Raw genomic sequence first — 12,590 nt, forward strand, 5'->3', positions numbered from 1 at the left:
GCTGACCTTGAGGGTCACCTGAGGTGACTCGGTTGAGCGTCTGACTTCGCCTCAGGTCGTGATCTCATGATTTGTGATATCGAGCCCACATCGAGCTCTGTGCTGACAGCTCAGAGCTTGGAGCCTGCTTCGGATTCTGTGTCTCCCTCTCTCTTTCTGCCTCTCCCCCACTCACTCTCTCTCTCTCTCTCTCTCTCTTTCTCAAAAATAAATAAACATTAAAAAACTGACCTCAAAAATAAGTGACCTTGAAACTTCTAATATTTACTTAGCCCAAAATTTCAAAGCTTAAAAAAAAAACTCTATTATGTATTAAGTTGCAGACATCTTGGCAGAAAGATGTCCCTAAACCACAGATTGTTTACCTTGTCACAGGTAGAAAAAGCAGGCTTTAGGTAGAAAAACTGGTCTTTATCCAGGTTCGGGAAAAATGCCTTAACAGGAATATTTTCTCCAACCAAAGTTACGAATATCATACTCATAAATTAACCGTTCTCGTTGTGGAAATACAAATCTGTCTGGTTGGTAAAGACTTCCAAGAGCCTTCCCAACCCACCTGAGAAAGAGAACCTACATTTCCTGGATTTTTTATTTCATTCATCTTCCCACCCTCACGATGGCACATTCTCCTGATTTCCAGAACCTCACAGCAAAGCAATGCTTCTGTTCCCTCCTCTTTCTTCCTCCCTGCCCCTTGCCTTTCTGCTACAAGTCTTCCAACCTACCCTGCTCATCACCAGCAATTTAAAAATGATTATTAGTCTTTCCATGCTCCCTGTCCTGCCCTGCTTTTTTCCAAGATTAATTTCTATCCTACCCTCTTACCAGAACCCATTGTTCCAGATGCAGCCCCTCTCCCATCACTTGCTGAACTTTCCAGGCTTCCGAGGCCCAAGTCTGCCTGCAGAGTCCTTCCCATCCCTCCCTCCCTCCAGCTCTCAAACGCCCTAATCCAGCTCTGGACCCCTCTCCACACAGGTCCACCCCTCACTCTCTCTTCCTGGAATGTTCTCCCCCAGGCTTTCCCAAGGCCTGGTGTTGTTGCTGTGACCAGAGTGTTCCTGTTTCCTAGGATACACCGGGTTTTCCTCAAAATCTTCTCTGTCTTTTGATTCCTCTGCCAGATACCTCACACTGATGGGCAAGATTTCTGGGCATAGGTGAGCCTTCGAAACTACACTGTAATTTGGCTGAATGGATTTGTTGATCTCCTTAGCGGGTTGTTTTCCCCTAAAAGAGGTCCTCAACCTAGAATGTCCTTTAGTCATCTTGAAGAGCTTTTTGGAATGCATCCACCCCAAGATGCATGGGACGTGGACATTGCTAGGGTTTAACAGCTCCTGAGGGAGGGCTCTTCTCTAAGGAGGTAGAGTTCACCTTGAACGTTTGATGGTGCAGTAGCCCAGCTTTAGGAGGCTTCACATCCCCTGTCCTCGTCCCTAGTTCACCCCAAAACAATAGGAACAGAATGTGCCTTCAGAGCTTTCCAAGAAAGTTGCAGGGAAAGTTGGCAATGTGTCTGGGCTTGGTAAACTGCTAAAAAGGACTTGATAAAAGAAACTAGAAGGGCCCAAGCTGAAAAAGAATTCAGGGTGATCACGGAACAGTTACTTACATTTTTCAATGAACTGTTAACTGCCCTGGAAACCGGCAACATAACATTGCTGGGCAGTTAACCCCGTGCATCACACCTGAACTTCTGCTCCCTCTTCCCTTCTAGCTTTGATTGCTGAAGGTTGGAGCTGGCCTTGGAAGCCTTCCAGTCCGAAGGGACCATTTTACAGATGAGAAAACTGAGGCCAAGAGAGATCATAATTTAACATGAGATTCACAGATCCATAAGGGAAGAAAGAGTGAAGAAACAGTCATCTTTCTGAGGGTCCAACGTTCTTCCAGGCACACCCACTTCTCACCATTTAGGAGTCTACTTTGGAAATGCTGCTGAAAATTGTCAAGGTAAGAAATTGCATTCGTAAAAAAAGCAAGTGCTAGAGGTAATCAGTGATTCACTGTTAAACTAAAAAAAAAAATGGGGAATAAATGGGAAAAGTGACTCTACCTCTCCAAGCCTCTCTGTAGCAGGATGATACATTACCTCCCAGAGGTACGAATTGGAAAAGACAGTGCGCATTTAGTACTTAGTTCCGGACCTGCCACAGGGAAAAGGACAATAAATGGTTGTAGAAACAGGAGAGGTTTTGCAAAATCAGCCCGTTGCAAAGCAGAAACACAATGAAGATCTCACTGCATTCTTTCTGAACGGAGACAAAAGGGGAGTTTTGCAAATTGTAGCTGCTGCATTGATTACAGACTCAGTTTTCTCTTCTTAGTTTAAACGCATATTTGGGTTCTTGTTCCCTCACCTCCACCCCCATTAAAAAGGAAGCTGATCTTGTGACGCCTGGATGGCTCAGTCAGTTAAGCATAGGATTCTTGATTTCAGCTCAGGTCACGATCTCACAGTTTGTGAGTTTGAGCCCCACACTGGGCTCCACACTGACAGCACGGAGCCTGCTTGAGAGTCTGTCTCTCCCTTTCTCTGCCCCTGCCCTGCTCATGCTCTCTCTCTCTCTCTCTCAAAATAAATACATAAAACTTATTTAAAAAATTAAAAAAAATAAGTTGAAGCGCGCCTGGGTTGCTCAATCGGTTGAGCGTCTGTCTTCAGCTCAGGTCATGATCTCACAATCTGAGTTTGAGCCCCGCGTTGGACTCTGTGCTGACAGCTCAGAGCCTGGAGCCTGGTTCAGATTCTGTGTCTCCCTCTCTCTCTGCCCCTCCCCCCACTCATGCTCTGTCTCTCTCACTATCAAAAAATGGATAAATGTTAAAAAAATTTTTTTTTAAAAAGAAGAAATCAAGTGCTGGCTTATTCAAAAATCGAAGAGAAATGGATATTAACACTGATCAGTGAGTATACTGCCCATCGGTGTTATTTGTCTCAGTAATTTGAGAAGTGTGAACAGTTTCACTGCTTTCTTTCCAGGGAAAGGGGGTTTGTATTCTCTAATTACCATAAAATGCAACAGCTAATTAGCCAATAAAAATATTCTGCATGTTGGAACGCCTGAGTGGCTCAGTCGGTTAAGCATCCAACTTCAGCTCAGGTCATGATTTGGTGGGTCATGATCAGGTTTGTGGGTTCGAGCCCCGCTTCCGGTGCTGTGCTGACAGCTCAGAGCCTGGAGCCTCCTTCAGCTTCTGTGTTTCCCTCTCTCTCTGCCGTTCCCCTCCTCACACTCTGCACCTCTCTCTGTCTCTCTCTCAAAAATAAATAAACATTAAAACAATATTCTGCATGTGTATGAAACTTTTCTTTCGTTAGGACTCTCTTGGTGGCAAATAACAGAAATCAATCTTAGCTGTTTAAGCAGGAAAGAATTGGACCCAAGGACAAGATCTTATGAAGGTACTAGAGGCAGGCAGTGGATGCAAGGTCATGAGGCCATTCGTGTTTTTAATTTTTCAGACCTGCTTTCACCAGTTTCTCAAAGCCTCCCAGTGGGTGAAAGGTCCCCAAATCTTATCTTTGGACTTGAAGTTTATAGATCTAGCTGCCCAAAGAGAGGGTGATCATTCACAGTGTCAGTTCCAAATTCCTAAGGAAAGTTCATCTTGGGTCAGTAGCCCATCCTTGGATCAATCACCCTTGTCTATGTGGCAGGTCACGGAGCAGAAAGATAGCTTCAGAAAACCACCTTTACAAGCAGGCTGGGAAGTCCAAGGATGGGCTATCTAACAACCAATTAGATATTCACTACATGACTTATAATTCACCAAGTACATTTTAATAATAATTTAATTTGGTTCTCAAAGGATGACAGATTCGCTCTGTATGAAATTCTCGATATCACTTTCCACTTCATCATTTTATTTTTGTTGATCTAATGAAATTTGGTTTTATATTTTTAGTGCCTGACCTGGAGTGGGAGAGGTTCAGTAAATGGTTGTTCAAAGAAAGTATGACTCATTCTGCGGGATACTTAGATGAGAAAACTGAGACACCCTTAGGTTAAGTGACAAGACAAAGGTCCCCCAGTCAATGAGTCAGCTCCTATAGTCTCCATCCCGTTCCCAATGACCGCACTGCCTTGTACATTGAATCGTCCTCTTCTTCTCTCATGTCAGTGACTGACATGGAAAGGTTCAGGCTGGTGGTGAGAAGAGGGACAAAGACGTAGCACATTTTACAAGAATTTGATTTTGCTCTCTTAGTGCATCAGTTAAGAATGTCTTTCAATGAACTACAAAGAGTCTGTACTCTTCCTTTAAATGTTTCAAGAAAGAAAGACTACTTAGTCTCTGCTTAGGATAGAAAAACTTAGGTTTATGCTCTTAACTCTTTAGTGCTTTCTTTCTGAAAATGATATCCAAGTGACATGGCAATCACTCCTGGGGAGGTGGCTACTTGTACCATAACTTTGGCAATGGTTTTGTTTTTGTAAGACCACCAGGGAGCAAGGGGAGAAAGCAGGTGTCTCCTCCTGGATCATGGTCCTTTCCCATCATAGGGAATCTTCTGCAGTATGGAAACTATCCTTACTTTACATTCATGGAAATGAGAAAGAAATATGGAGATGTCTTTCTCATCAAACTTGGCCTGGTGCCTGTCCTGGTAGTGAATGGGATGAAAATGGTGAGGCAGGCACTACCTCAAGGATGGACCGTGTTTTGCAGACCAACCCAACATGCATGCATGTTCTTTGCTGGCAGAAAGACAGAGTCTTTCATTTTCAATTATGGAGAGAGTTGGAGGCTTTATTAGAAAGTTGCCCCTAATGCTTTCTGAACTTTTACTAAAACAGAAAAAAAAAAAAAGTCCTCCACTGTCTTTGCTTACCCGAGGATCGGGTCATCAAGAAGTTTCTGAGCTGGTAAAAGTCTTTGCAGAGTTGACTTCCAAGAATGGCAGCTTTGCCCCCAGAAGTATTATCACACGTGCGGGGCCAATGTTCTCCGTGCCCTTTGCTTTGGCAGGAGATGTGACAGCAGTGATGTGATGAGGAGTTTCTTAGAATAGATAAAATGATCACTTACTCAAGATCTGCAGTGAAGTTAATCCTGCTGATTTCGTACGTTTCCATTACCTTCCACTATGAATTATAAATGCACCTCAGGAGGTTTATCAGGCCCTGGATCAGTCTATGGTACCACATGATCATCTTATTACATATGATAATGTAAGGATTTAAATTCATGCCAGGATGAGGGTTTTGGTGAAAAGTAAATGATAATGGTGAGATACACTGAGTACCCAGAAAGTTGTATGTATTCTTCCTTGGTTCTTCCACTATAATTTTTCTAAAGTGAACCTTACCCAAACTAGGAGTAAATGCGAGGTTTGGTCAGTGAGATCATAGGGGAGTATTACTTGGTTCTCATGTAGGGACCCTAAGAAGAGCTCTGAATTCTTTGAGAACTCAGAAAATTTTCCCAGTTGGGTGTATAAGGCGGAGACTTGAATTGTGAATCTATAATTGGCTGATAAATGATGCCCAACAATGGAGATGAGTTCCTTGGAGAAATGAAGTAATGATTTAGTTTCTCCCATTTTACATCTGAAACTATGAGGTCTCAGGGGCACCTGGGTGGCGCAGTCGGTTAAGTGTCCGACTTCAGCCAGGTCACGATCTCGCGGTCTGTGAGTTCGAGCCCCGCGTCAGGCTCTGGGCTGATGGCTCAGAGCCTGGAGCCTGTTTCCGATTCTGTGTCTCCCTCTCTCTCTGCCCCTCCCCCGTTCATGCTCTGTCTCTCTCTGTCCCAAAAATAAATAAACGTTGAAAAAAAAAATTAAAAAAAAAAACTATGAGGTCTCAGACTTAAAGTTATCAGCGTATTATTTCAGAAGGTGATTTAAATAGTCACAAAGATTATTCAACAGGAAGCTTCCAATTTACTCTTAAACCCTACTTGAGTTCCCTGACTACATACAAACAAATTTTGAGATTGTAATACAGGCAGAAGTGGATCTTTCTTATGAGCCAGTGAAATCTTTGTTGGCCCAATCTGATGGTCCACACAAGAGTAAGACATCTCTTAAAATACATATGCATTAGAAAGAATCCTAGTTCTCAGGGTCCGATTTGCTAAGATGAGGGCATCAGGGAAAAAAAAAAACATAAAAAGGCAGATAATTGAGTAAATGAAGAAGTGTGAAGAATAAAGTCCCCCTCCAGTTAAAAAAAGAGACAGAAAAAATAAATAACCAGAAAACAATCTGTTTCAAGGTACCAGCCGGAATTTTAGATCAGGTACAGTAAGTAAATGAATTTCTTAAGTTCATACATTTTTCTCTTCTTCCCTAATAGGCTTCAGCCCCATGTCTTTCTGTATGGTGATAACAGTTAACTCCTTACAATAAATAGATGTGAAAATCTCTTATTATAATTCATTGTCTAGCAATTTCTCTGAAGTAAGTTAACCTGTAATTTTTATAAGTGTGCTTCCAAACGTAGTACTTTTTAAAAAACTTTTTAAATGTTTTTATTTATTTTTGAGAGAGAGAGAAAGAGAGAGCACAAGTGGGGGAAGGGCAGAGAGAAAGCACAAGTGGAGGAGGGCCAGAGAGAGAGGGAGACACAGAATCCGAAGCAGGCTCCAGGCTCCGAGCTGTCACCACAGAGCTCCACGTTGGGCTCGAACTCACACACCGCGAGATCGTGACCTGAGCCGAAGTCGGATGCTTAACCAACTGAGCCACCCAGGCACCCCTGTTTTGTTTTTTGTAATGACTGAAATACGCTTCCAGGAGAAAATGGAGTTTGGTAACTTTTCTATTTTATACTCTCAAGATTGAGCGCTACCATTGACCAGCAAAATTGGTTGCAGGCCTAAAATGATGTACTTATATTCCTTATATTTCCTAAGCTAATTAGGTTCATTCAAGTTCTGTGGTGCTATCACCCTTCATGGGTGATGTGGAATGTAGTTGGAGGTAAATAATCATGCTAAGGTTTGACCCCTCAGGACGACATCCAAGCCATTGCCGATGCCCTGGTTAACGCATGCCACAATGACTGTGCTACCACCGAAACAGCCATCTTAACTGATGCTGAAATCATAAGCACTGTGAATGAGCTCTTTGGAGCTGCTAGGTAGGAGCATTTGTCAATATGGAAGGCAAATAAAGATTAATTGCGATTTTTTTGTCAACCACTGTTCACGGTTCAGAGCCCTTTTTCGATACTGGCCATTTCATATAGCTGATCTCACTGTGTAAACCATTTGGTATTATGCCTTTTTCCCAAGTCATTCAGAAAACTACGTGTTCTACTCAAGAGTAGAGACTTGAGTTAACATAATCCCCAGTTCTAGTGCATTATATCGTTCAGGCAACGCCTGGCTGTGTTTTCTGGTTGGTTATCTCATTTCCCCACCCCCCACTTCCAGGACTTTCCCCAACCCACTGGCATTTATTCTTAACCTGTGTAAAACGTTGTTTTTGTTTGTTTTACGCATTGTTTTATTTTTTGTAACGTTTATTCATTTTTGAGAGACAGAGAGTGCAAGTGGGGGAGGGGCAGAGAGAGACACACACACAGAGAATCTGAAGCAGGCTCCAGGCTCTGAGCTGTCAGACAAAGCCTGACGCGGGGCTTGAACTCGAAGTAAGGGCCAGCGGACTGAGCCACCCAGGCGCCCTGTTTTATGCATTCTTGTAGAATAGGCTTTCTATTGCCATGTATTACCATCTATTCTTATATTATCGTGACCTTTAATTTATGTAAGTGCCCTTTTATTTACATCTCAATCTATTTCTAACTTTTTCATGAAGCCCTATATTTCTGAGAGCCAATTATGATTGCCAGGTGTATTTCTCATGTGTTGTTTCTAATGGTTACATAATATTCCATGGCATGCACCCCCCACATTTTCTCCATCTGCTGTTTTGGGGATGGATACCTGCATCGTTTGCAAATTTCAGCCTGCACAGATAATGCTGATATTGAATATCTTGCTAATGCTAAAATGACCATCTTTATACATCAGTTTTTGCCTCCTTTTGAATTATAGCCTTATGCTAAGAAGCAAACTTTCTGGCTCATCTAATAAAATGAGTCTTGAGTTTTTTTATACAGAGTACCAAAATCCTTTTCAGAAGGATTGTACTAGTCTACACTGTTACCATACTACTATCATTCCTACATTTCATAGTTAGTTTTTAAAATCATTCTTACCTATCAAATTTCTTATAAGTTCTATTAGGTATTAGACTGCAGGAAGCAAATTCTCTTAACATTACAACAAAGAATACTAAAGATGTTTTAGCCGTTTAATTAAAAAAAATTTTAATGTTTATTTATTTTTGAGAGGGGGGAGAGGGGCAGCGAGAGAGGGAGACACAGAATCCGAAGCAGGCTCCAGGCTCTGAACTGTCAGCACAGAGCCCGATGAGGGGCTTGAACCCACAAACTGTGAGATCATGACCTGAGCCAAAGGGGGATACTTAACCAACTGAGCCACTCAGGCGCCCCTTAGCAGTTTAATTTTAGATGTAATATTCTTCAAATTCATTTCTTCCTTTCTTCTTTCTACCATACTTACTGGCAATTTGGTTTATTTTTTTCTAGGGTCTACACAATTATGTTCCTAAATATTCTTTGCAAACAGAAGCATTTGTTTTGATATGCATTATTTTTCATCATGCAAAGAGACTAGCTCCTCTTCCCCATATATATATACATATATATATATGTGTATATATATACACACACATATATATATACACACATATATATACATATATATGTGTATATATGTGTATAATTGTGTATACATATACATATATATACATATATATGTATGTATGTATATATAATTTTGATCTTGATTTAAATTTGATGGGTATATATGTATATACATATATATTTGATGGCTATATATATATATATATATATATACATGTGATCATGCTGTGCTTAGCATTTCTTCCGCTATCTGATGTTAAATATTAATGTTAGCATTTGTGAGGTCATAGCAATGCCTTCAACATATTAAATGCTCAATATGTTGCACAGGTACAAGAAAAAGAATAAATTACTAACTTGACAACAAGTGGAAGATGTATCAATCGATGAAAGAATGAAGATTTATAAAGAAGTCATATTATTATTACAGTAAGAAAAAGACATTAAACATTGTGAGTTGTGGGAGGCAGCTTAGGGGTGGGCTGTTTGAATTTATGGGATGTGTTGCAATGTTGTATTTTGCTTTCCTGTAGTACTAAGTGGATGCTGCTATGAATGGTTACTTCATCCCCAGGAAAACTTGCACCTTTGTCACGTAAGTCGTGACGAATAAGTCGCCAAAATTATTTCTTGGGATAAGATTTTTTTGGTTGTGCCTTTCCTAGGTATTAGTCTGGGGACAATGTACATTCTTTCTAATGACACTTCATTCCTTCTGTTTCTCTTGAAAAAAACTGGAAAGAAACTCAGTTTTTTCTCCTCCCTCCTAATGGGAAAGATGGAATATTAATATAAATTCATTCAGGGCAATCCGATTTCAAAACTGGGCTCACTAGGTGAGGTGTGAACCAAAGATGTCATGGGTTCATCCTCTGCATGGATATGACCAGATGATATTTCAAAATGCAGCCTAAATCCCCTCCCCGCCCCCTGCCCCAGAACATAGGTCATTATATGCAGGGATTTTTCTTCTCTCGGTTTTTGCTTGCTTTTTGTCTACCCCAGTATCAGGATCAATTCCTGGCACATAGTAGGCACTCAATAAATAGTCGTGAATAAAATGCAGTAGGAGGCTCACCCACATCAACTATTAATGGGCAGGCTGAGCTGAAGGTGCCTCACATGGTGTGAGAATGATGACGGGGTGCATGGACCCCTACTGTGTGCTGGGCACCGAATTGCAAAGTACCTCCTCTGAGTCTCAACAATAACTTTCAACCAAGCTAAACAAATTGCTTCCGATCATGTGTTCAGCAGATAGCAGAAGCAGGACTCACGTCCAACTGCTTAACTCTTGTTTAATGGACCTCAGATGCTCCATTTGGTCTGGGTTTGATGTTTCCAGTAAACTAGTAGAGATGCCTTCTTATGCATTCAGCGGGCTATATACACAGTGCCCTGTACAGCTTCTCCTTCTTCATGCAAGATCTCATCTCACTAACATCTCATGCCCAGAGCTGTTAGAGAGGCAGGTGATTTTATCCTGTGTACCTAAGTGCATCTTCACAATCTCTGTAACCAGCAAAACAGCAGAATATACATTGCATGGACTGTCCCGATGCAAAACTTATCACCAGTGAGATTGACACATCCATTCTGCAGACCCAGTGATCATACTGAATAAAACTAAGGATTTTACAAGTTAGTATAAGAAGACATACAGTCAGTATAAATTTAATGGCATTTATTCTCAGCACAACCTCAAGTATCCCAAGGGTTCTAGTATCCAAGCATTTATGACTATATTGAATATTAAGTAATGTTCAAACAAACTGAGTTAACACACAGGTGCTAATAAAGAAATACTGTTTGCAAGGAGGCACTTGTTTAAGCTAAATAAGTATGTAACTTAAGACTTGATATTAAGGGGAAAGTATTCATGTTTAAAGTAAAACAGAGGCCACAAACTCAAGCACCTACTGAGCAGTGGAAAACGCCCCAAATGAGAGATTTGCACTGGTTGAAGCATGGGGAAGAGGCCATCTGTTCTGTCTAATCCAGCCAGTAAATCATTGTTCCTATATTGCCTGCCCCTTTCATTACAAAACAGAACATGGAAATGCAGATTTTCATGTGGAATCTTCTGATTTTTTAAATGTTAGCAATAATGAATTGCATTTAAAGGATTATCAGAGCAAAAAGAAATTTATTGGAGGACTGAGTACGATTTGTAGGTCTCCAGATCTGTGGCCTCTGGTGCAGAGAGAAAACAATTGTTTTTCTCCTAGACAGAGGGGTGACATCTATGCAAAAAGAGGCCCATTACTTTGTAAAGTCAGGTGGGTCCCTCATCTATGGCTTAGGATGTATTGGGAAACATGCTAAAATTAGTTGTCGTAGACAAGCCAAATATGGTGCCTGGTAAGAAAAGGTAGAGGGAGGAGGGAGAACCATATACACAACAGTTTGGGAGCTTTGGGGGACCTCCTCACTCAGGGATGCTTTGGGAGACCTGACTCCCCTCTGTGATGATGTACGAAGGCCACATCCTAAACACGTTTGCACCCCAGTGAGAGAAATGGCTCACGGTCTCATCACTCTGGCTCATTTTTCTGAAAGCAAAGGAGATTGAGTGATAATTACTTTTTATTTATACCACAATTTTGGAATATTCTTGTGAGAATTTTGTGGAAGTCTTGACATAAAATTTTTAAAAATTGAAGTGAATGTTCAAATATTTTATTCACTAAGGACTCAAAAGTCATTTCAGTGAAAATTAAGCATAATTATACTAAATCTTCATGACAACTAAACTTCTCAATATACTAAAAGAAAAAAAAGACATTTATATCCATAATAATTATGTATTATATAATAATTATATATGTATAATTATGTATCTCCATAATTATATACATATTACACATGCATATATTATGTACATATACATAATGTGTATATAGAGAGATTATATAGCGAGATTATATACATTATATAAATTATATATATAGATAGATTACATACATACATATAGGTTTTTATATATATATATATACACACACACACACACACACACATATATATATAATCTATAAAGGATATGCCAAAACAAAACATTTCATGCAAAACAAAATTATTGTGGAGAAGTTGGCAGCAAAGGTAAAAGTTATAAAATGACTTCCTTTAAAATTTTTTTAAATGTTTGTTTATTTTTGAGAGAGACCAAGACAGAGTGCAAGTCGGGGAGGGGCACAGAGAGAGGGAGACACAGAATCCGAAGCAGGCTCCAGGCTCCGAGCTGTCAGCACAGAGCCCGATCCGGGACTCGAACCCACAAACCGTGAGATCATGACCTGAACCAAAGTCGGATGCTTAACCGACTGAGCCATCCAGGTGCCCCTAAAATGACTGCCTTCTAAAATTTTACTTTTGTCTATTTTATACAGAACTATTTGGGGTGATCCCAACTTATTTAGACCTCAAAGATTTCTAAAAACAAAAACAAAAACAAAGAATGACAGTCTTAAGGACAAAATGTTGATATTTGGAACAGAACTCTTGAGGCGTCTCAGAGAAAGTATTGCAGGAAATATTCATTTTTATTCATCGTTGCAATTTTATTCATCATTCATGCAATTCATCATTGCAGGGGATATTCCTTTTTACCACTAACGTTCTGCAGTGGCTTGAGCTGAAGAAATACCCTGGAGCTGAACTTGACTGGTCACCCAGGTGCAACTTAGCCATGAAGCCAAAACGTACCAACTCTAAATAGAATCTCATTTGGTTTGTGTTCTTAGGTTCTGAGACCGGGCGAAAGATTTCTTGTTGAGCTCAGAAAAATTGATGGGGTTCATATTCATTTGACAAGCAACTGAAAGATCGTCTCCAGCTAAACCATATGATTAGTTCCTGTTCTTGTCTATTATCCTAATGTAGGAAGTGGTTTTGTAAAGTGTGTGG

At 40.4% G+C, this 12,590-nt stretch overlaps 1 pseudogene; it reads left to right on the top strand.

The window, feature by feature from the left end:
• The first annotated feature begins 657 nt into the window (after positions 1-657).
• The window catches only part of LOC122475144, a 45,037-nt pseudogene continuing 33,104 nt past the window's right edge, over positions 658-12,590 (top strand).

This window comes from Prionailurus bengalensis, chromosome D4 (genome assembly GCF_016509475.1).
Source record: "Prionailurus bengalensis isolate Pbe53 chromosome D4, Fcat_Pben_1.1_paternal_pri, whole genome shotgun sequence".
NCBI classification, from domain to species: Eukaryota; Metazoa; Chordata; class Mammalia; order Carnivora; family Felidae; genus Prionailurus; species Prionailurus bengalensis.